Genomic DNA, 20,967 nt, shown 5'->3' with positions numbered 1-20,967 from the left:
AATGTTATGAGCTTTCATCCTCTATTTTGGTTTGAGTTGCCACTTTGGGGCTTTTACATGTCTTTCCCTTTCCCATCTCATCTCTTGGAGGCAAACAAAGAAATATAATTTGCATTGGCTATAGAAATGCCTCCGAGATCACTGCTCTAAGTGTGCTGGGGTTTTGGAGTAGAAATTCTGAAAAGGAGAAAAAGACAAGGGTAAAAGCTCTGTTGACAAGGGAGTTTCACAGGCATGTGGTGAGAGCACAGCACTGGACGTGGGAATACAAATTCTGCAAGCTTCCTCTCTTTTCCTAAAAACAACAGTCTAACAGTGTGGTGGTTCTGACTGGTTAAAGAGCTGGACACAGTAGCAGCTGTTGAGCCTGCCTTTTCTTTCTAATTCAGATACTTCCCTATTGGAGTGTTTTGCACCTTTACTTCCTTTCTCTTTTCCTGTCCGTCATCACAGGTGGCACCTTTGGGTGAGAGGCAGGCAGTTGGCTGTCGCTGGACATGATGCTTAATGGTGATTTATCCTTTGACCAGTACATGGGGCTGGAATGGAAGGGCATTTGAACTTGCACTTTGGTGCAGAGTAATATCACAGTCACCCTCTGCTGGCAGCAGACCAAAGACCCCAAGTTAGCCTGTGAACCGTTTTTCCCTGGAGTAAACACAATACATGAACTTGGCTAGGAGGTCAGCTCTTCAAAGCTGTTATTTTTCCCCAATGGAAGCAGGTATTTGTTCATATTTAGGCAGCTTCTAAGTAGAGGGAATTTAAACATTTAACCAAAGCAAATTGTAGTCTAGAAAAAATAGGAAGATCTCATTATAGATTCACAGATCTGTGTATTTGTGTGCTCAAGGATAATAATAATACTGGGATACGTTTCAGAGAAAAGAGATGAGTAAAAATAAGAAAAAATTAATGGATTTGAGCCCAAGTAAATGAAACTCTATTATTTAATTATAGTATCTGACTGTGAATATAAATGGGAGATGAACAAGAATTTTTTCCTTCAGTTAGGATCATAGAATATTTCATGACTAAAAGGGGAAGTCTGTCACTCAGAGCTACAAGCTAGAGGTTTGATCCTTCATAAAATGAATCAGGGAATATGGAAAATATTTTGGGAATTGAGGACAGTCTCTTTTGCACACACTCTAGTGTTTTTACATTTAAAGTGAGCAAAACTGCATAATGTGAAATATATGCCTGTGTCCTTCAAATTTGCCATTCTGTGGTAGCCTGGATAGATGGGAAAAAATCATTGATATACAATGAAAAAAGGACATGCTCGCTCTTAGAATTTCATGTTTGGGACCTCTTGTGGGCTAGTGTCTGCAATAAAGTCGATGATCAGGCCATTTATTTGTTATCTATTGCTACTTTTGGCAAGTGGGTAAGTTTAAACCCCAGTGTCCTGGTTAAATTCCAATGTAGATGAGTGATAATATTCCATCTGCCATGTTCTTATTTTGCCTTCCTTAAGGAAATGAAGCATAACTGCATTTCAAAGCAGATTGTTGACACACTTTAGATAAAAAGTTAATGTTTTTATTTCTTATTATGTAGTTCATTGTCATCAGAATTTGATAGTAACCCAGCCCTGTCACTAATTCACCTGTGTCCTTGTGAAAGTTCACTTCATCTCTCTGAAATTTATCTTCTATGAAAGAATGCTAGCCTCGGTAATTGTTAAGCCTACTTACAATTTTACCAGGCTATGAACAGGCAATGTGGTGACAAATAAAATTAAGGAAAAATGTTGTCCAGACCTCAAAAACTTTACAGATTTCTGTTCACTTTAATGCATTAGAAAACACCTTATCTTAGGTATTATCTTTAAAAGTTACCTATTTGAAAATATTATGTATCAAATGACAGAAGTCTTGATGTTTCAAATCAGAATAAGGAATTAGTGGTTTCTTGATTTTTTTTTTTTTTTTTTTTTCCCTCACTAATCAATCCCAACTCATTTCTTAGTTAATTCTTTTGAAGATGATGTGAATACATGTGTAGTTCTAAGTGAGGGAAAACAGGACCGTATTTCACATAGCTACATGTATTCTGGTGTTTAAATTCGTAATTTACCAATGTCATTAGTTTGCAGAAATATTCAATAGGGCATGGCACACTGATTCATGACATGCTTCTCTCAAACTGGTAAAATGATGACACCAGCGAACTATGAAAAGTTATGCATATATGTCATACTTAGAATAACCACTAAAGCTATACAAGGAGACACTCAGAAATACTATAGATAAGTCAAAATTGAATTATAAAAATTTTGAAGGCAAAAAAAAGAAAATCAAAATGTAAAGAACAAAAGGCAAAAATAAAATTGCAGAATCAATCCTTAACATATCAATAATTACATTAAAATGTAAATGGTTTAACTATAACAATTAAAAGATTATCAGAGTGTATTACAAAGTAGGATTCAACTATATGCTATCTATAAGAAATTCTCTTAAAATATAACAATGTGGGCAGATTGAAAGAAAAAACAAAATATGTTTCATGCAAACATTAATAAAAAGAAAGCAGAAGTTGCTATGTTAATATCAGATATAATATTATTTTGAGAAAAGAAAATTACTAGTGACAGAGAGGATTATTATATAATTACTAAAACATTGCTCCACCGAAAAGACATGGCAGTTCTAAATGTTTTTGTACTAAATAACTGAGCTCCAAAATACGTGAAGCAAAAACTGATAAAATTGAAAAGAGAAATAGACAAATTCACAATATTATTTGAAGATTTGAACATGCAGATTTAATCACTTTGTAAAAAAAAAAAAACTAGACAGATTATCAGCAAGGATATTGATGAACTCAACATTAGTAACCAACAAAATCTAATTGAAACCCAGCAGCAGGAGCACACACATCCTTTTCATGTGCCTATGGTACATATACCAAGACAGATCATATCCTGGGCCAGAAAAGACATCTCAGTAAATTTGAAAGAACTAAAATCAGATGGAGTATATTTTTGATGACCATGGAATCAAGTTAGAAATCAGAAAGATAACAGAAAAATTTCTGAGCCCTTGGAAACTGAGAAATATACATTGTAAATAATACATGGGTAACAAAGGAAGTCTCAATGGACATAAAAAATACTTTGAACTGAATGACAGTAAAAATACAACATGTAAACCTTTGTGGATCACAGTTGAAGTAATTCTGAGAGGGAAGTTCATGGCATACCACATGTATATATTAGAAAAGAGGAAAAGTCTCAAATCAGTAATCTAAGTTTACAGTTCAAGAACCTAAAGTAGAAGAGTTGAAAATATCCAAAGCAAGCAGAAGGGAGGAAATAATACCAAGAACAAAAGTTAATAAAATTGAAAACAGAAAAACAATCCATGAAAAAAAATCAGGTTACATTAAAAGATCAACAAAATGGACAAATCTCTAGTAAGACTAACAGAATGAAAAAGGGAAAAACCACAAATTACTGATATCGGTAATGACGAGGTATATCACTACAGACTCTACAGACATCAAAGGATAAAATAGGAACACTACAAACAACTCTACATGCATAAATTCACAACTTAAATGAAATGGACCCAGTTCTCAAAAAACACAGACAGCTCCAACTCACCCATGATTAGATAATTTTAATAGTCTTACAACAGTTAAGGGAGTTAATCTGTAACTTAACAAACTTTCAAAAAAAAAAGTAATCTTCATATGGTTTTACTAGATAATTCTACCAAACATTTAAAGAGGGATTGAAACCAGTCCTAAACAATCTTTCCCAGAAAACCATTCATTTTATGAAAGTAATATTACTCAGATACTAAAACAAAGTACAAAAAAAAAATGAGACCAATATCCCCCATATATACAGGTACAAAAATTATTAACAAAATATTAGCAAATAGAATTCGGCAATATGTAAAATGACTCATATATACATCATGACTAAAGGGGAGTTTATTTTAAAAGTTTCAAAGCTGGTTCACTATATGAAAAACCATCAGTGCAATTCAGCATGTTAACAAGCTGAAGAAGAAACATCACACAGTGCTATCAATTCATGCAAAAAGTGCACTGACAAAATTCCACAGCCATTTATGAGAAAAACTCTCAGAAAAATTGGAATAGAAAGCTTTCTCAAGTTGATCAGAAACAAGATAAAGGCATGTCTACTCTTGATCCTTCTTTGACATAGTGCTAGAATTTCTTGCCAGAGCAGAAAGGCAAAAATGACCATTAAAAGCATGTAGATTATAAAGGACAAAATAAAACTGTCCCTGTTTTTCATGTGATATCATTGGTTATATGGAAAATCTCAAGGACCCTGTTAAAAATACCAAAACTAATGTGGGGTTAGCAAGGTAGCAGGACATATGATAAAGATACAAAAGTCAATTATATTCGCAGATATTCATACTAGCAATGGATGGCTGAACATCAAATTTTAAAATGCAGTACTGTTTACAGTCACTCAGAAAATGAAATACCTAAGTATAAATCTAACAAAACGTATTAAAGGATGTGTATGCTGCAAGGAAGATCTAAATAAATAGCTATATCATGTTCATGGACTGGAACAGTCAACATGAGAAAGATTGCAGTTCTCCTTAAACTGTCACACAAGCTTAACACAATTACTATCAAAATCTCAAGACTTTTTGTAGATACAGAGAAGAAAAATTTATATTGAATTTAATTTTCACCTGAAAAGCAAAGCAATTAGAATAGCTAAAAAAAACTTTGAAATAGAAGAATAAAGTGGGAGTAATCTACCCACTTCCAAAATGTATTGTGTAACTGTTGTAATCAACACTCTGTGATATTTGCAGAGGGGGATAGGCCCTTATATCAATGGAGGAACAAAACAGAGAAGCCAGAAATTGACTCGCAACATATCAGACTAATTTTTGATGAAAGTGCAAAAGTAATTCAACATAAAAAACATAGCCTTTCAACAGTTCATTCTTGGAGTAATTTGGATATTCATAGGCAAAAGAAAAAACAATGAACCTTGACTAAGTCTTATATAAAAACTAACTCAAAATAGACCATGGACTTAAATGTAACACTCAAAACTATACTACTTCTAGGGGCAAAAAGAAAATCTTCAGGGTCTAGGGCTAGGCAAAACATTTTTAGACTTTATACCAAAAGCTGGAGGAAAGTTCATAAACTGGACTTCATCAAAATTGAGAATTTTGCTATTTCAGGCCAGGTACTGTGGTGCACACCTGCAATCCCAGAACGTTGGGAGGTTGAGGCAGGCGGGTCAGTTGAACTCGGGAGATGGAGACTGGCCTGGTCAACATGGGAAAACTCCTTCTCTACAAATAATACAAAAAAGTGGCCGGACATGGTGGCATGTGGCTGTAGTCCCAGATACTTGGGTGGCTGAGGTGAGAAGGTCACCTGAGTCTAGGAGGTTGAGGCTGCAGTGAGCCTTGATTGCACCACTGCATCCAACCTGGGCAACAGAGTGAGACCCTGTTTAAAACGAAATTGCTGTGTAAAAGATGCTATTGACAGGATGAACAGACAAGCTACAGATTGAAATAAAAGTGTTTTCAAACTATATATCTGACACGTTCCTAGTGTCAAGAATATAAACTCTCAAAACTCTACAGTAAAAAAAAAAAAAATCCAATTAGGAAATGGATGAAGTACTGGAATAAACATTTCTTGGGAGAGGATATATGCAGAAAGACTAAAATAAAAAATAGTGACAGTATCAAGTGCTGACAAGGATGTGCAGAAACTGGTTCATTCAGACATTGCTGGTGGGGATGTAAAATTTTGCAAAACAGTTTGGTAGATTTTGGGGGAAAAAACAACATTCATCTGCCACATATAACCTAGCATTGCATTCCTGGACATTTATCTCAGAGAAAAGAAAACATGTTCACACAAAAACCTGTATACAAATGTTTATGGCAGCTTTATTCATAATAATCTCAAATTTAAAAAAATATTATTCTGAAAGAAAAAAAAAAAAAAACGGGATACCTGTGCAGAACGTGCAGGTTTGTTACATAGGTATACGTGTGCCATGGTGGTTTGCTGCTTGTATTGACCCATCCTCTAAGTTCCCTCCCCTCATCCCCCACCCCCCAACAGACCCTGGTGTGTGTTTTTCCTCTCTCTATGTCCATGTGTTCTCAATGTTCAACTCCTACTTATGAGAACATACAGTTTTTTATTTTCTGTTCCCGTGTTAGTTTGCTAAGGATGATGGCTTCCAGCTTCATATGCCCCTGCAAAGGACATGGTCTCATTCCTTTTTATGGCTGCACAGTATTCCATGATGTTTATATACTACATTTGCTTTATCCAGTCGATCATTGATAGGCATTTGAGTTGGTTCCAAGTGTTTGCTATTGTAAATAGTGTTGCAATAAACATTCATGTACATGTGTCTTTATAGTAGAATGATTTATTACTTTTTTGGGTATGTACCCAATAATGAGATTGCTGGGTCAAATGGTATTTCTGGTTCTAGATCCTCGAGGAATCACCATACTGTCTTCCTAATGACTGAATTAATTTACATTCCCACCAACAGAGTAAAAGCGTTCCTATTTCTCCACAGCCTCGCCGGCATCTGTTGTGTCCTGACTTTTTAATCGTCATTCTGACTGTCGTGAACTAATCTCATTGATTGCAACAACTCAGTGTCTTTCAATAAATGATTAAGCAATCCATACTATAGAACTCTATTCAGCAACAAAAATAAACTATTGGTACACATATGAACCTGGATGAATGTTTAGAAAGTTCTGTTGAGTGTATGATTTCATTTATGTAATGCTTTTGAAGTGACGAAATTGTAGAAACTGTAAATAGATCAGTGGTTTCCAGGGGTTAAGGAATGGGTGGGTGAAGTGGAAACAAGTGTGTCTATAAAAAGGCAACATGGGGCATTTTTGTGGTGATGGAAATGTTCTGTGTCTTGACTCTGTCAGTGTCAATATCGTGACTGTGATAATGTAGTATAGTTTTGCAAGCTGTTACCAATGAAGGAAACTGGGTAAAGGTTACACAGGATCTCTCTGTATTGTGGGTTTTTTTGTTTGTTTGTGTGGTTTGTTGTTGTTGTTGTTGTTTTGAGATGGAGTCTTGCTCTGTGGCCCAGGCTGGTGTGTGCAGTGGTGGGAGCTCTGGCTCACTGCAACCTCTGCCTCCTGAGTTCCAGCGATTCTCCTGCTTCAGCCTCCCAAGTAGCTGATATTACAGACATGTGCCACCATGTCTGGCTAATTTTTGTATTTTTGGTAGAGATGGGGGTTTCAACATGTTGGCCAAGCTGGTCTCGAACTCCTGACCTTGTGATCCACCCAGCTGGGACTCCCAAAGTGCTGGGATTATAGGCGTGAGCCTCCGGGCCCAGCCTATATTGTTTTTTTTGTAACTACAATTATTTCGAACTAAAATGTTTAATTAAAAACACATACAATTTCCTCTAAAGGCTTTTAGATCGAAATATGAAAGCGTCTTTTGGCACTTTCCATGAGAAGGCTTCATTTGCCTGCTTTCTGCTCTCAGGTAATCACATGGCAGCCACAGAAGCTTTTTTGCTGTTCCTGGACGTGCTTCGCAAGCGCTCTCCACAGGGCCTTTGTACTTTCTACTTCCTCGTCTGGAACATGCCTTCCTCTGACTCTCTCATTCGTTTCATCCTGATCTCTGCTCGAACATCGCCTTATCGGAAAACTTTTTCCTTGAACAATCTCTCTGCAGTATTCTTGTCACAGTTGATTCCCTGACCTGGGTTTATTTTCTTCCTTCATCAGAAACAGGTTTGATGCTTTAAAAAATTCCAAGTCTTGGATAGAAACCTCAAAAGTCCCTACTACGTGTCCTCTTTTCTATGCGTTGTTCTGGGATTTGGAGTGTTTTATTTCAAAAGTAAATGAAACATGCTAATTCATTCTATTTTCATTTTTTCTGCTGATCACTCCATACCTGTCTGGTTGGAATTTTAAGTCTTCTTCAATAGTAAATACACTATATTCTGTTATTCTCAGCTTATTGCAATCCAGTGATATTTCTCAAAACTGCTAAGACTTCAGTCAGCCCCACCTCCACACACCATGAATCTGCCTCTAAATGACTGGGCTTTAATTCTCTTCCAGGCTTTTTAACCGGTCCAAGGTATAGAGACACACTTCAGGAGGATCCTCAGAAGTCTCGGACAAGCCTCCCCAAATGCGGCAGGTGGGTCTCTCGTCTGTGGGTGAGAGAAATGTAACTTTCTTTATTCTCCATAGCTAACCTGAAATTAAATGCCATTCGGACCCTCTGCTTAACCATGATAGCAGCCTGAGGTTGCCCTGACATTCTGGATGAGGTTATGAGATGCCAGGTTCTCGAGAAGTGGATTCCAGTTCCTTAGCTGTCATTTCTCCATTAGTCATGTTTGTCTTACCATCTCTGGTCAGTACTTGTGGACCACTGCCAAGGCACACCTCGGTCTATCTTTGAGGGTCTCCTGTTCTCCTTCTATTAGTTTCTTCTAGATACCTCTTGGGCATATAAGGGCGTGCTATCACTACTGCTGGGCCAGAGGAAAATCTTTGGGATTAAAAAGCTTCCCAACCCCCCACTCCTTTTTTTTTTTTTTTTTTTGACACAGAGTCTCGCTCTGTTGCCCAGGCTGGAGTGCAGTGGCTCGATCTTGGCTCACCGCAACCTCTGCCTCCCAGGTTCAAGCTATTCTCCTGCCACAGCTTCCCAAGTAGCTGGGATTACAGGCATTTACCACCATGCCTGGCTAATTTTTGTATTTTTAGTAGAGACAGGATTTCGCCATGTTGGCCAGGCTGCTCTTGAATTCCTGACCTCAGTTGATCCACCTGCCCCAGCCTCTCAGAGTGCTGGGATAACAGGCATGAGCCACTGTGCCCCAATTTTTTTTTTTTTTTTTGCATTGCCACTTGTGTTCAGTGGCTCCTGTGTCATGCTATGGCATGAGATCCTTTGCAAGGCCACTCAAGTCCATCTTCCTGGATGTACCACCAAGCTGTTTCTGAAGTTCAGACTATACCCAGGAAAGAAAATCTTTTGCTTGCCCATCACCCATGTCTTCCCCCAACACATTTGGGGTTTCTTTTCTTAATTGTATTTTGAACAAGCACCTCTTAGGAAATCAATCAAAACAATTTATTTTTCATCTCCTTCTGCTTCTTTGAAATGCATTGGAGAAAGGTGGCAGGTATTCCCTTGTTTCAGGTGAAATTTAGGTTTCAGGCAGGCTCCATACTTTATAAGTTTACACTTAGATTTTAAAAAAAATTGCTTTGGACATTGTAACTTAAAAAAATAATCTCGGCCCACGCCTGTAATCCCAGCACTTTGGGAGGCCGAGGCGGGTGGATCATGAGGTCAAGAGATCGAGACCATCCTGGTCAACATGGTGAAACCCCGTCTCTACTAAAAATACAAAAAATTAGCTGGGCATGGTGGTGCATGCCTGTAATCCCAACTACTCAGGAGGCTGAGGCAGGAGAATTGCTTGAACCCAGGAGGCGGAGGTTTCAGTGAGCCGAGATCGTGCCATTGTACTCCAGCCTGGGTAACAAGAGCGAAACTCCGTCTCAAAAAAAAAAAAAAAAATCTCCATTGAGAAATGATTATGTCCAATATCAAACCATAATCATAACTTCAAAGTTAATTTAATATCAAATGATCCACCCTCCCCCACCTGGGGCCCATTTTTGAGTTGGACACTTGCAGTGGGAAAAGGTCATTTCTTCTCTCTCTTCACTCGTCACCTCCTATCCCACATCCTAGTTGCTATTGCTGAACTCTCAGGGGTTGGAACAGGGAAAAGAAGAGGGGGAAAAATAGCTCAGGGATTTTATTACGTTAAGCTGGCTTTGTGTTTTCTGGGACAGGAATCTGCTTAACACTGGCTCTCAGTTGGTCACTTTTAGGAGACTTTCATGGCTGCTCTGATGGACCCACCCAGCTTCAGTTCTTGTGACTTGGGCAGGGCTTCTCTTTCAGCACCCTCCTCCCCACTCAGTGCCTGGCTCCAGGTAGCCTGTTTCCTCTGAACTCTGATGTGGTGTCTCATGAATACCTCCGGTGGTCCTCTTGGGCTTTAGGTGGACTCTCTCACAACTGGCCTACACTTGCTCTAGGAAAACATGCCTCTTATGAAGCCTCATGGGCGGGAGAGGCTGTGGGCACTTCTCAGATGGCAGAGCTGCCCCTAGCCTAGCTCTCTTATCCTCTGGATTTTCAGGGTGGGAGCCAGCCTGCAGTCCATTGGGTCTCCCAGACTCCAGGGTATACATCCAGGCCCTCTGAATGTTTCCTCTGAAGCCTCCCTGAAGACCTGTGGAAAAGGTAGCCCTTTCTATCCCTCTCTCAGGGGAAGGAGGGACTTGGCATTGGAGCCAGCTCTATCCAACAGCCTCTCAAAGCCTCTTCCCCTCATCTTCCTTCTGTTGATGCGTTATAACTTCCTATTGTGTTTTAGAGCCATTCATAGTTCCCAGTTTCTTTTAAAATCTGGATTTTGAGCTGGCCATTTTTATTGAAATTTCATTCCTGTTTCAGGAAGGTGCCTCAGTTGAATCTTCCGATCTGTTGCTCTGCTCTCACTAAGGAGAGTCGAGGCAGTGGGACATGGGATCAGGGTGGCCGGGGAACATGGTGAAACCAGCCACTTACATCTTGCTCCTGGATCCACTGATGTACACACATGCCTTGACTACCTTATTTTGCACTCAGAGGGGTCTACATCTGCCCTTAGCCTAGTTTATATGTAGGAAGGTCTTTTCTGGTCCTGTTTTCTATGTGTGGGAATCATTTCAATTTCCCAGGGGCATTAGGCTTTCGAACCTCTCAACTTATTAATTGACATCTCCCAGTGCCCTGTGTTCCCTGCCTTAACAGCAGCTTTCTAACTCCATGAGTGAAGAGTTCAGCCACTTGGCTGACTGACTGGGGAAAGAAGCAAGATTCAAGGAAATGAGATAAAATACTTCAAATAGTATACCCCTCCATGATAAAATATATTGCCTGCCTTCTTTCCAGTACTTACCATGTGATTTTTAATCCTTGTAATGGCACTGCACAATTTCTATCAAGGATTTGACATTTGAGGAAACCAGATGTGTTAGTTTGCTAGGACTTCCATAGCAAAGTACCACAAGCAGGGTGACAACAAAAATTGATTGCCCCACAGTTCCAGAGGATAGAAGTTAGAAATCAAGCCTGACAGTGGGTTAGGTTCCTTCTGAGGGCTGCAAGGGAAGAATCTGTTCTGGGCCCCTCTTTTTGGCTTGTAGATGGCTGTCTTCTTTCTGTAGTTCTTTATATTATTTTTCCCCATGCACATTTCTCCCTATGTCCAAATTTCCCCTTTTTATAAGGACACCAGTTTTATTGGATTAGGGCCCACAAGAATGACCTCATCTTAACTAATTACATCCACAAAGACCATATTCCCAAATAAGGTCACATTCTGAGATCCTGGCATTAGGGCTTCAATGTATGAATTTGAGGGGAGGGGCAATGCAACCCATAACACCAGGGTTCAAAGAAGCTCAATTACTTCAAAGTCGCACAGACCTTGAAGTGCCTGTGCAGCAGTTCCTCTCCACGACTGTGGACTCCGTAGCTCGCATTCTTTCTGCTATACTACACTTCATCTCAGCTCTTACATGCAGATTATGCAACAAGAAGGATGCTGGTTTTCCTTTAAACAATCAAACCAGGCTAGCAGAAGCATGGACCCATCCAGGAAAAAGCTCTTAGACCTCAGGTGGTGCCATCGCATGAACTCAGAACAGCAAGCCTTGCACAAAGGAGAAAAAGGAAACTGTCTGTAGAGAGGGCCGATGTAACACCATCCTACCATTGGCTAGAAAATGAGTTTCTGCCTGAATTCAATATATTATGCCAGGGTCCAAATATTTCTGAAGCTACTAAAATAGTTTCAACTTGAGTTTGGTGGTATTATTCCTATGACTTGTTGTTTGCATTTTTTGGGGACTTTTGACCTACATTCCTATACAAATATGCTGTGTATGCTGGCTTCACATAGGGCATATTTAAACAATGTGTAATAAAAACATTTATTTATTTATTTTTTTGAGATGGAATCTCTCTCTCTCGCCCAGGTTGGGGTGCAGTGGGGTGATCTTGGCTCACTGCAACCTCTGTCTCCTGGGTTCAAGCAATTCTCCTATCTCAGCCTCCCGAGTAGCCATGGTTACAGGCACTTGCCACCATGCCCAGCTAATTTTTGCATTTTTAGTATAGATGGGGTTTCACGATGTCAGCCAGGCTGGTCTCAAACTCCTGACCTCAGGTGATCTGCTCACCTTGGCCTCTCAAAGTGCTGGGATTACAGGCGTGAGCCACTGTGCCTGGCCAAAACAAGATATTTAAATCATACAAAAGGAAAAGGGTAAACTGTTAGCTATAAAGTTACCACAGGCATATACTGGATAATGATAATGATAGCTTAGGTAAAAAAGGATAAAATATGTTCAATTTCAATGGGGATTATATTTAGGAGAATTATCAGATTGTTTTGATAGTTTTCCTTTTAAAAACAGTTCTTTAGTGCCTCCTAGGTGGGAGATAGGAATTATTATAGTGATTTGGAAACATGGCTTTATGCGTTTGAACATAATTTGAGTCTTGTCGTATTTGTCACAATTTTATTCCAGATGGCACAAGTCTCTTATTATTCCTTTCAGTTCAGACCTGAAGTATATACCTACAGAAATAAGTCCATGATAAGATTTTTCTTGCCAAAATTCTAATAGGTGCTTACTTACTGAGAAATATGTGTATTGAGAAATGTTTAAGAAAAATACACTTTAATGAAGCTGCACTAATGATATTTATTTAGCTAATTGTGTACAGGGATCTAACCATGATTTTAAGTAAAGTAGACTGTTGGCCATGTAAATAAGCTTGGCACAGGTGTGCAGGGTTTTAAGAGAATTGGGTAGGAGAGCTAATGAAAATTAGAGTCGGGCTCAAAGAAATATTTTATTGTAAATTCAATTTCCCATTATAAAACAAATACAGCTGCACACAAATATTTTAAAATACGAGTAAAAAAATGCTCACAGTGTAAGAAATGAAAGCAACAAAACTAGCCTTTTGGTATGTTTGCTTCTCCTCTATTTTTTGGTCATACATTCATCTGAGCATGACTGAACACCTACTCAGTGCAGGCGCTTAGGAAATAAAGATGACTAAGATAAAGTTTCTTTCCTTAAGGAGCTGTTGATTTATCAGGAGAAACAAACAGTGAATGAGTCTTTATAATAGGGAATAAGTGCAATACTCAGGGAAAGTGGCCGAAAAGCTTGCTATCAACTCTGTTTTCAGGTCTGGGAAAGCATCACAAGGTAAGTTGAAACAGAAAGTTGCGCAGAAATGCATTAGCCAGAAAAGAGGAGGAAATACATTTCAGTTACAGGGAAGAACATCTGCTCAGGTATGAAAGGATGGAAATACTACTACAAGGAACTGTAAATAATGCAGCATGTCTAGAATAACAGAGAATGAGATTGGAGTAGGTGGGAGTGATGTCATGGGAAGATTTGTGCCTGTTATCTTATTGGCAAGAAAGGTTTTCACGTGGGGGAAGAGTATGTTTAGAATATCATTTTAGAAAAGTTAACCTTCAGCATTATGATAGGATAGACAGATTAGAAGTTACAAGCCTTAGAAACCAAGAGATTGGGAGCCAGATAAACCAAGAAGCTGAAATAAATCTTACATAAATGATACTTGCATGAGTTCCTAGCAGTATTTTTGTAGGGACCCGAAAATGTGTTTTCGCAGCCATATGCTTTTATAGATGTTGCAAAGAAGTACAAATTTCTAAGTTCAACCAGTTAAAAACTCATGCTTGCTTTTTCTATACTGCTACGCCTCCATTATGTTTCCATTAATGTTAGGTGATGTTGGAGTGCCCACACAAATTTTGCATTCACAAGTTTGCAATCTTTCTCTTCAAAGGGGCCCCCAAATTTTATAACCTTTAGGACCTCACAAATGCAGATCTACACCCAAGGTGATATCCTGAAGAGACATGACAAGTTCTTAAAACAGGAGAGTAGCTGCAGAGAGGAAGAAGAGAAAGGTATTAAAGATGCAGGAGGAGGAATTAATGGCTATGCTAGTGTGAGGAAAAGGATTGTACCAATATTTCTCTTAAGACCATTAATGGGGGGAAAAAGTGGAAGGGACAGGTCACTATTGTAAATAACATTCTATTGAACATCTTTATGTGTGTGTTTTCATATTTCTGGATTTACAGAGGTAGATTTACTACGTCAAAGTGTGTACATATTTTAATGGATTTTGTTATCTATTACCAAATGGCTTTCCAGGTAAATTGTGCTATTTAACACTGCTGCAGTTAATGTCGAAATGGATTTTCTTGCCCATACTCCAACTAGCATTGGGCATTATAATTTTAATTTTTTCAAACTAAATTACTGGGTAAAAGTGGCACCTCCTTCTCATTTTACTCTCAAGTGAGATAAATACCATCCATTATTGTGAACTCTCTCTAGATTTTCAGGGGGTAGTTATTGTAGTCTTTTCTTGGTAGTGATTTAGGAAGCATTAGGAGGTAGTTGTAAATCTTTTATGTGAGTAGTTATGTTATACATTCTAAATACAATACATACATATATCGTAAAAGCTGGAAATAGGTGAGGCTAAAACAGTTTTGCAGATCAGATTTAGACCAGATGTTGGCAAACTTTTTTTGAAAAGGGCTAGAGAGTAAATATTTTAGGCTTTGTAGGCTACGAGGCAAAACTGAGGATATTATGTAAGTACTTTAAGTGAAAAAAATAATTTTGACAATTATTTTTTTGAGACAGGGTGTGGCTCTGTCACCCAGGTGTGGCTCTGGAGTGAAGTGACACAATTGAAGCTCACTGCAGCTTCCAACTCCTGGGCTGAATCCATCCTCTCGCCTCAGTCTCCCAAGTAGCTGAGACTATAGGCATGTACTACCATGCCTGGTTAAATTTTTAACATTTTGTAGAGACGAGGTCTCGCTGTATTGCCCAGGCTGATTTCAAACTTCTAGCCTCAAGTGATCCTCCTGCCTTGACCTCCCAAAGCTCGGGGATCACAGGTGTGAGCCACCAAACCTGGCCAGTACAAATTTTCAATGGGCATAGATCAAAATATAATAGTAATAACAAAGTATATATTTTTTCCCGAGACGGAGTCTTGTTCTGTTGCCCAGGCTGTTGTGCAGTGGTGCGAACTCGGCTCACTGAAGCCTCCGCCTCCTGGGTTCAAGCAATTCTCCTGCCTCAGCTTCCCGAGTAGCTGGGATTACAGGCACACACCACCAGGACTAGCAAATTTTTGTATTTTTAGTAGAGATGGGGTTTTACCATGTTGGCCAGGCTGGTCTTGAACTTGTGATCTGCCCGCTTTGGCCTCCCAAAGTGCTGGGACTACAGGCGTGAGCCACCATGCCCAGCCAACAAAGTACATTTTTTATTCTCTAAGTCAGATTTTTAAGAGGGAACATTTTGCTTAATTGGGAATTCAAAGATAGTATCTCTCACCAAATTTATTGTAAATGCTCATCCTTTAAAATCTCTATTTTTATTTCACAGGAGTGAGCTGGATTTGAACCACAGGCCATACTCTGCCAACATTTGTTTTAGACACCGGCATTTATAAAGTCATTTGCTTATTAGGCCTTATTAACATATTTTGTTTGATACTGTTTCAGTTCTGTCACATAGTTGATTTGAACCTGTTTGGTATCTACAGTTTGCAAACTCAGCAAAGTGTGTGTATGGAGCATGGGGGGGTTATTCTCCATTGCTAATGGAATTTGAGAATCTACCTGAGGCAGCAGCGCTATTGCATCGAAACATTTTGTCTATTTAGATAAAGAGACTTGAGAAGAGAAACAGGAAGCCAGACTTAGTAGGTCTAAATTTGGTCTGCTATTGCATGCAATGGAATGATTTGATTTTGAATGTTCCCCGTTGCTGACTTTGAGTCAGCTGTGACTTGGTTCTGGCTATTAATTTCTGTCTCTGCTAACTTTTGGGCCTTGCGCTTTCCCTTTAACGTTGCTGTTGCTCAGCAACTTTCCTGAAAGTCCAAATTCTTCCCTCGCCTTCCTTACAAACTTGTTGTCTGGAAATATTTTTTATAAATCATTTCATTTGCTAATGCTTCTTGTGGCATGGCCCCTCAGTTCCTTTGGTTTCAAGAATGAAACCAAGAAGGAAGAAAAGAAACAAAATGGAAAGATATGAAATATTTTAAAAACTAATTAGCTTTTTTGTTATTTCACCCACTTCAGAGATTGGGCCATCTATCTTGAAAATTTCAACTAAAATCTGACTTCTAAATTTAAGACCAATTTTTCCTTTAAACTCTTAATGGAGGGGTTGAGAAGTCTATTAAAACTTGGGTTACTTTCACTACTTTCATGAATATGCTGAATTACAGACTGGATTTCCTAAGGCTAATGATCAAATTGGAAGTTTATGTTTTATATTTTAATGGACATCTTTCTATGGCATAATCAAGGATAAAGTAGAATGAGCTTAATATGAAAACCTTATTGTAGATAAGATAGCAAACTTTCCTTACCTTAGCAGTACATAGAATATTTTGATTTGGTATCATGTTGAATAGACAAATGTGCTATCCCTATATGTTCAAAAAATATGTTTTACATATATTTTAGAGATAATATGTTATTAGATTGCAACTGGTATGTTGCTGGGAGTCAGGGCAAGAGAAAATTTCATCAAAATTAAATTTTGTAATTGTTGTTAATATTTCCTTAGACTTTGGAAAGTAAAGTTTCCAAATGCATACTTCCATAGTCTTCCTGCTACTGGCAATGCAAAATAACCAGACTTACATGTGTGTTCTTCTCAATCATGATTTTTTTTTAGCAATGTATTCATTTGTTTAATTCCACATTTTTATCATACTTTAGACATGGAAAGATCTTTGTGTTTCTAGAAAATTTGTACTCATGGTTTTATAATTCCAAGAACAGAATTTGCTCTAAATACTCTTTCCTTTATACTTTTCATGAAATCCTCCAATTACTGTTGAATGTTTATGGGACTCGCTATGTCTTGAAATAAAGTTCCTTTAGTATATCTTTATAATCACAATTATTGACATATTTTATATGTATTGGTTTTTAAAAGTTTGATCAACCAGAGAAGAAATCAGTTGTTTCACCAGAGGTGAAATTAAGCTTCAGGGTTCTTAACTTGTATGGGTTCTTTCCCAGGTATGGGGAGAAACTCTAGGCAGTGTGTTCAGATGCTCAAGTTTTTTGTAAAATTTGAAAAGAAAGCTATTTTAGTTACAATCATTTAAGACCAGCGCTTCGACTTCGAATGCCCTTCTAATACTATCGTGTTTTGGGGTGGCATTGGAAAGACCATGGCTGTTTTTGATGGGGGTCCAAGAAAGGGAGAATCAAACTGGGGATTCTGTGGCCTAAAATTAAGTGAGTTCTATTTTGGTCAATTGCAAACACTTCCATGTATAGTGAAGCTGTTGATAACTGTCCACCTTGTCAACTCCCTGGAACATTCTAACACACAGGTGTGGAGCCCGAGGTCACGTTACCCTGTGCACATGTCCGCAGCACTGGCACCTCGTGCATGCTGGTGGGTGGTGGGAGTGAAACTAGGTTTGAAACAGAGACAGAAGCTACTCTCTGCAAAACCCTTCCTGTTATTAGATGCACAGTAATAGCAGAGGATGTGGGTTTTATCAATGTGTAGTCAAAATAGAAGTTCTCTCCTGGCTGGAATGTAATGAATAATGCAGTTTATACTACTATTAACGTGACATTTTTCGTTTTTTTTTTTGATAGATCTCTTTATCTCAACATTCCTTTGTTTTTAGGGCACAAATCTGTAGCAATAATACAAACACAGGTAGCACTGTGCGTGTGCAGTTGCATGTTTTCTGAATCTCAGTGATGAATAAAAGAATTTTTTTTTTTTTGGAGGGGGGAAGGAGGGACAGGGTGTCACTCTGTCTCCCAGGCCAGAGTGGTGTGGTACAGACCTGGCTCACTGCAGCCTCAACCTCCTGGGCTCAAGTGATCCTCACACCTCAGCCTCTCAAGTAGCTGGGACCACAGGCATGCCACCACACCTAGTTAATTGTTTTTTAAAGTTTCAGAGATGGGGATTTTGGTATGTTACTCAGGCTTGTCTCAAACTCTCAGCTCAGGTGATACTCTCAACTTGGCCTCCAAAAGGGTTGAGATTACAGGTGTGAGCCACTGTACCCAGCCTAAAAACAAATGTTGATGAAACATTCTAGATGAAAGAATGAATGATTATTCTCTCTATAAATAATATTTATGAAGAAGCAATGAGTATGCAGCTAGTAATAGGAGAAAAAGCACTAAAGAGTTGTGGTCAGCTTTGGGAGGCCGAGGCAGGTGGATCACGAGGTCAAGAGATCAACACCATCCTGGTCAACATGGTGAAACCCCGTCTCTACTAAAAATACAAAAAATTAGCTGGGCACGGTGGCACGTGCCTGTAATCCCAGCTACTCAGGAGGCTGAGGCAGGAGAATTGCCTGAACCCAGGAGGCGGAGGTTGCGGTGAGCCAGGATCGCCCCATTGCACTCCAGCCTGGGTAACAAGAGTGAAACTCCGTCTCAAAAAAAAAAAAAAAAAAAAAAAAAGAGTTGTGGTCAGGTAGATAATATGAAATATATATTTTTTTCTGGATTTGTGATGTTTGGGACCCTTCTTGACATTTTAAAATTTGTTGAGTTTTTTCATGGCAAATGAACATTCATTTTCATGTTAAATTTATAATTTGTCTTTCTAAAACTGTATAAACTTTGACCCCCTAAAAAACATGGATCCACAGAATAAATACTTACTAAATATTCAGACACCATAAAGGTAAGGGTCACTTTTAGCCTGGCATGTACTTATTATTACGTTTGCAGTTGAGTGCATCTTCATAATAACAAATAGTTATTATTGTCCAGTCATGACTGGTGCTTTATATGGACATTAAATACTATCTGTAAATTGTAAAGAAGAATTTCTACTTTCTCAGGATCTTGAGGCGATAAGATCATTTATGCTACAAAGCATTTTCTGATGGGTGAAAAACTGTCAAGAGTCTTTCATTTAACCAGGGATTTGATATCTGAAAATAATACTTACTTTTTCATTTCCCTCAATCACCTTTTCTGGTTTGATTTGTCAAAAATGAAAAAAGGGAAGAAGAAAGGAAAAAAGAAAAAGAATGAAAGCAAGCCTTGGAAGTCAGAAGACTTTTTCTGATATTATTAGATGATCGTATTAGAATGGTAGCAGAGTTTCTCAACAGGCACCCCACATTCTCAAAAGTGAGCAGGATGCAATGGTACTTCCAGGAAGGTGGCAAAGTACTAATAAGACTCTGTACTTAATAAGTCTTTACAGATAGTAAGTTTCAAACATATATGGACGTCATTAGTATTCTTCAGCATGTTTGTTATGGGATGATGGCCCTCCACTTGTGTTTTCACCAACTCCTTGTTACAGAGCAGTACTTAAAATGTTTCAAGGAATTAAGCCAAACATCTCCCTCTGGCAGACACATTTTGCATTTTCACAGTCACCACTAACACACTCTGTTCTAAGCATCTTTGTGCTCACCCATCTTCTAGCTGTACCTGGTGATTTAGGCCTACTCTACACACATAGAGTTAACGCTTTTTTAACACATCCATTTTGGGTACAAAAGTAGGAGATTGCAAAGACCTGTCCAGGGGGCAGCCTGTCCTACAAGATTCACTGGGTTAATTCTAGGTATGTTGATGGATGACTTAAAAAGTATCAGCTGGAGGAAGCCTGTGAGTAGGGGCAAGAGCTAGCGGGAGCTGCTGCCGTGCAGCACCAACAGGGTTAACCAGCCGTGCCAGCATGAACAATGGGAACCGGGCAGCTCTAAATGAAATGAGCTGAATATTTCATTCAGCCACTCAGCTGCCTGCTCCAATTGCCTCCTTTACTAAAATAAGAGCTTAATCTAAAGTGACAACAACATCAGTTTCTGTGTGCTCCAGTCACACTGAACATGACTTCCTTAACGTAAACACTATTTACATGGACCGTCTGGATATAGCAGGGAATCAGGAGCGTGCCCAGCTAAGACACAGGGTACAATGAAGGACGAGGAGCAGGCAGCTGAGAATTAACATCAGCAAATGAAAGCCTGACCCTCAGAGGGCATGTCCCTGATAAGTTTTAAAATGAGAGAGCATTGCACCAGTAACCTTAGCCTTTGTAAAGACTATGCCATTTAAAATAAAATAGCACCTTTTCAGTTTAGACACTTAACCAAATGCATTATGTCTGACCCATTTTCCAACTTATGTGACACGAGAGGATGGATCCCTAGCTGCAATTATTAGAATCTTTTAAACAATTGCAACCAATAACCTCCCTTGCCAGCCTCCTTCTCATAGCAGCATGCACTTCTTAGAGATAAAGAGGGCATTCCATTCTGCGAGGGCAGGCCAGACAGAGATGTCAGGGGAGTAGGAGAGAAGATGTGACCCTTGAACTGATGGCTTTGATGTCACTGCTAGCAGTACCCAGGAAATCCCGGTCTGAAAGTAGTTTTCAGCTAGAGACTTCTGGAAGATTAGAAGCAGGGGTGTGACAAGGCACCAGCCTGTCAGGGTCCACGAAATAATGTGTAATTTATTTATCTCTGGCACCCTAGCATAGATATTATGGCAGATCTCAATCCTGAATATGCATTATTGATGGTTTGTTTCCATGAGGAGAAGGTTATATTGCATACTTTCATTTTGTTTTCATTTTGGGAATTTTGAGGATCGCAAAGTGTAGACATATTAAACTGAGTCCTGTTAGAATTATTGCCAGTTAATAGAATTTGGTGGGTTTTTTACCAGCTTCATAGATAAGGAAAGTAAGCCACAGGGAA

At 38.8% G+C, this 20,967-nt stretch overlaps 1 protein-coding gene across 4 annotated transcripts in view; it reads left to right on the top strand.

The window, feature by feature from the left end:
- Positions 1-20,967, top strand: part of SOX5 (SRY-box transcription factor 5) — a 1,022,042-nt gene that overhangs the window by 144,538 nt on the left and 856,537 nt on the right. For all 4 annotated transcript variants that reach the window (XM_064377351.1, XM_012457140.3, XM_064377349.1 and 1 more), the window contains exon 2: positions 8,121-8,202. The gene's annotated coding sequence lies outside the window, so the exon portion shown is untranslated. The remainder of the gene's footprint in view (positions 1-8,120; positions 8,203-20,967) is intronic.

The sequence above is a fragment of the Aotus nancymaae genome, unplaced genomic scaffold (assembly GCF_030222135.1).
Source record: "Aotus nancymaae isolate 86718 unplaced genomic scaffold, 86718_ANA_hifiasm-v0.15.2.pri h1tg000016l, whole genome shotgun sequence".
In the NCBI taxonomy this organism is placed as follows: Eukaryota; Metazoa; Chordata; class Mammalia; order Primates; family Aotidae; genus Aotus; species Aotus nancymaae.
Note: the sequence above shows the minus strand (reverse complement) of the source record. Positions and strands in the feature narration are given on the sequence as shown.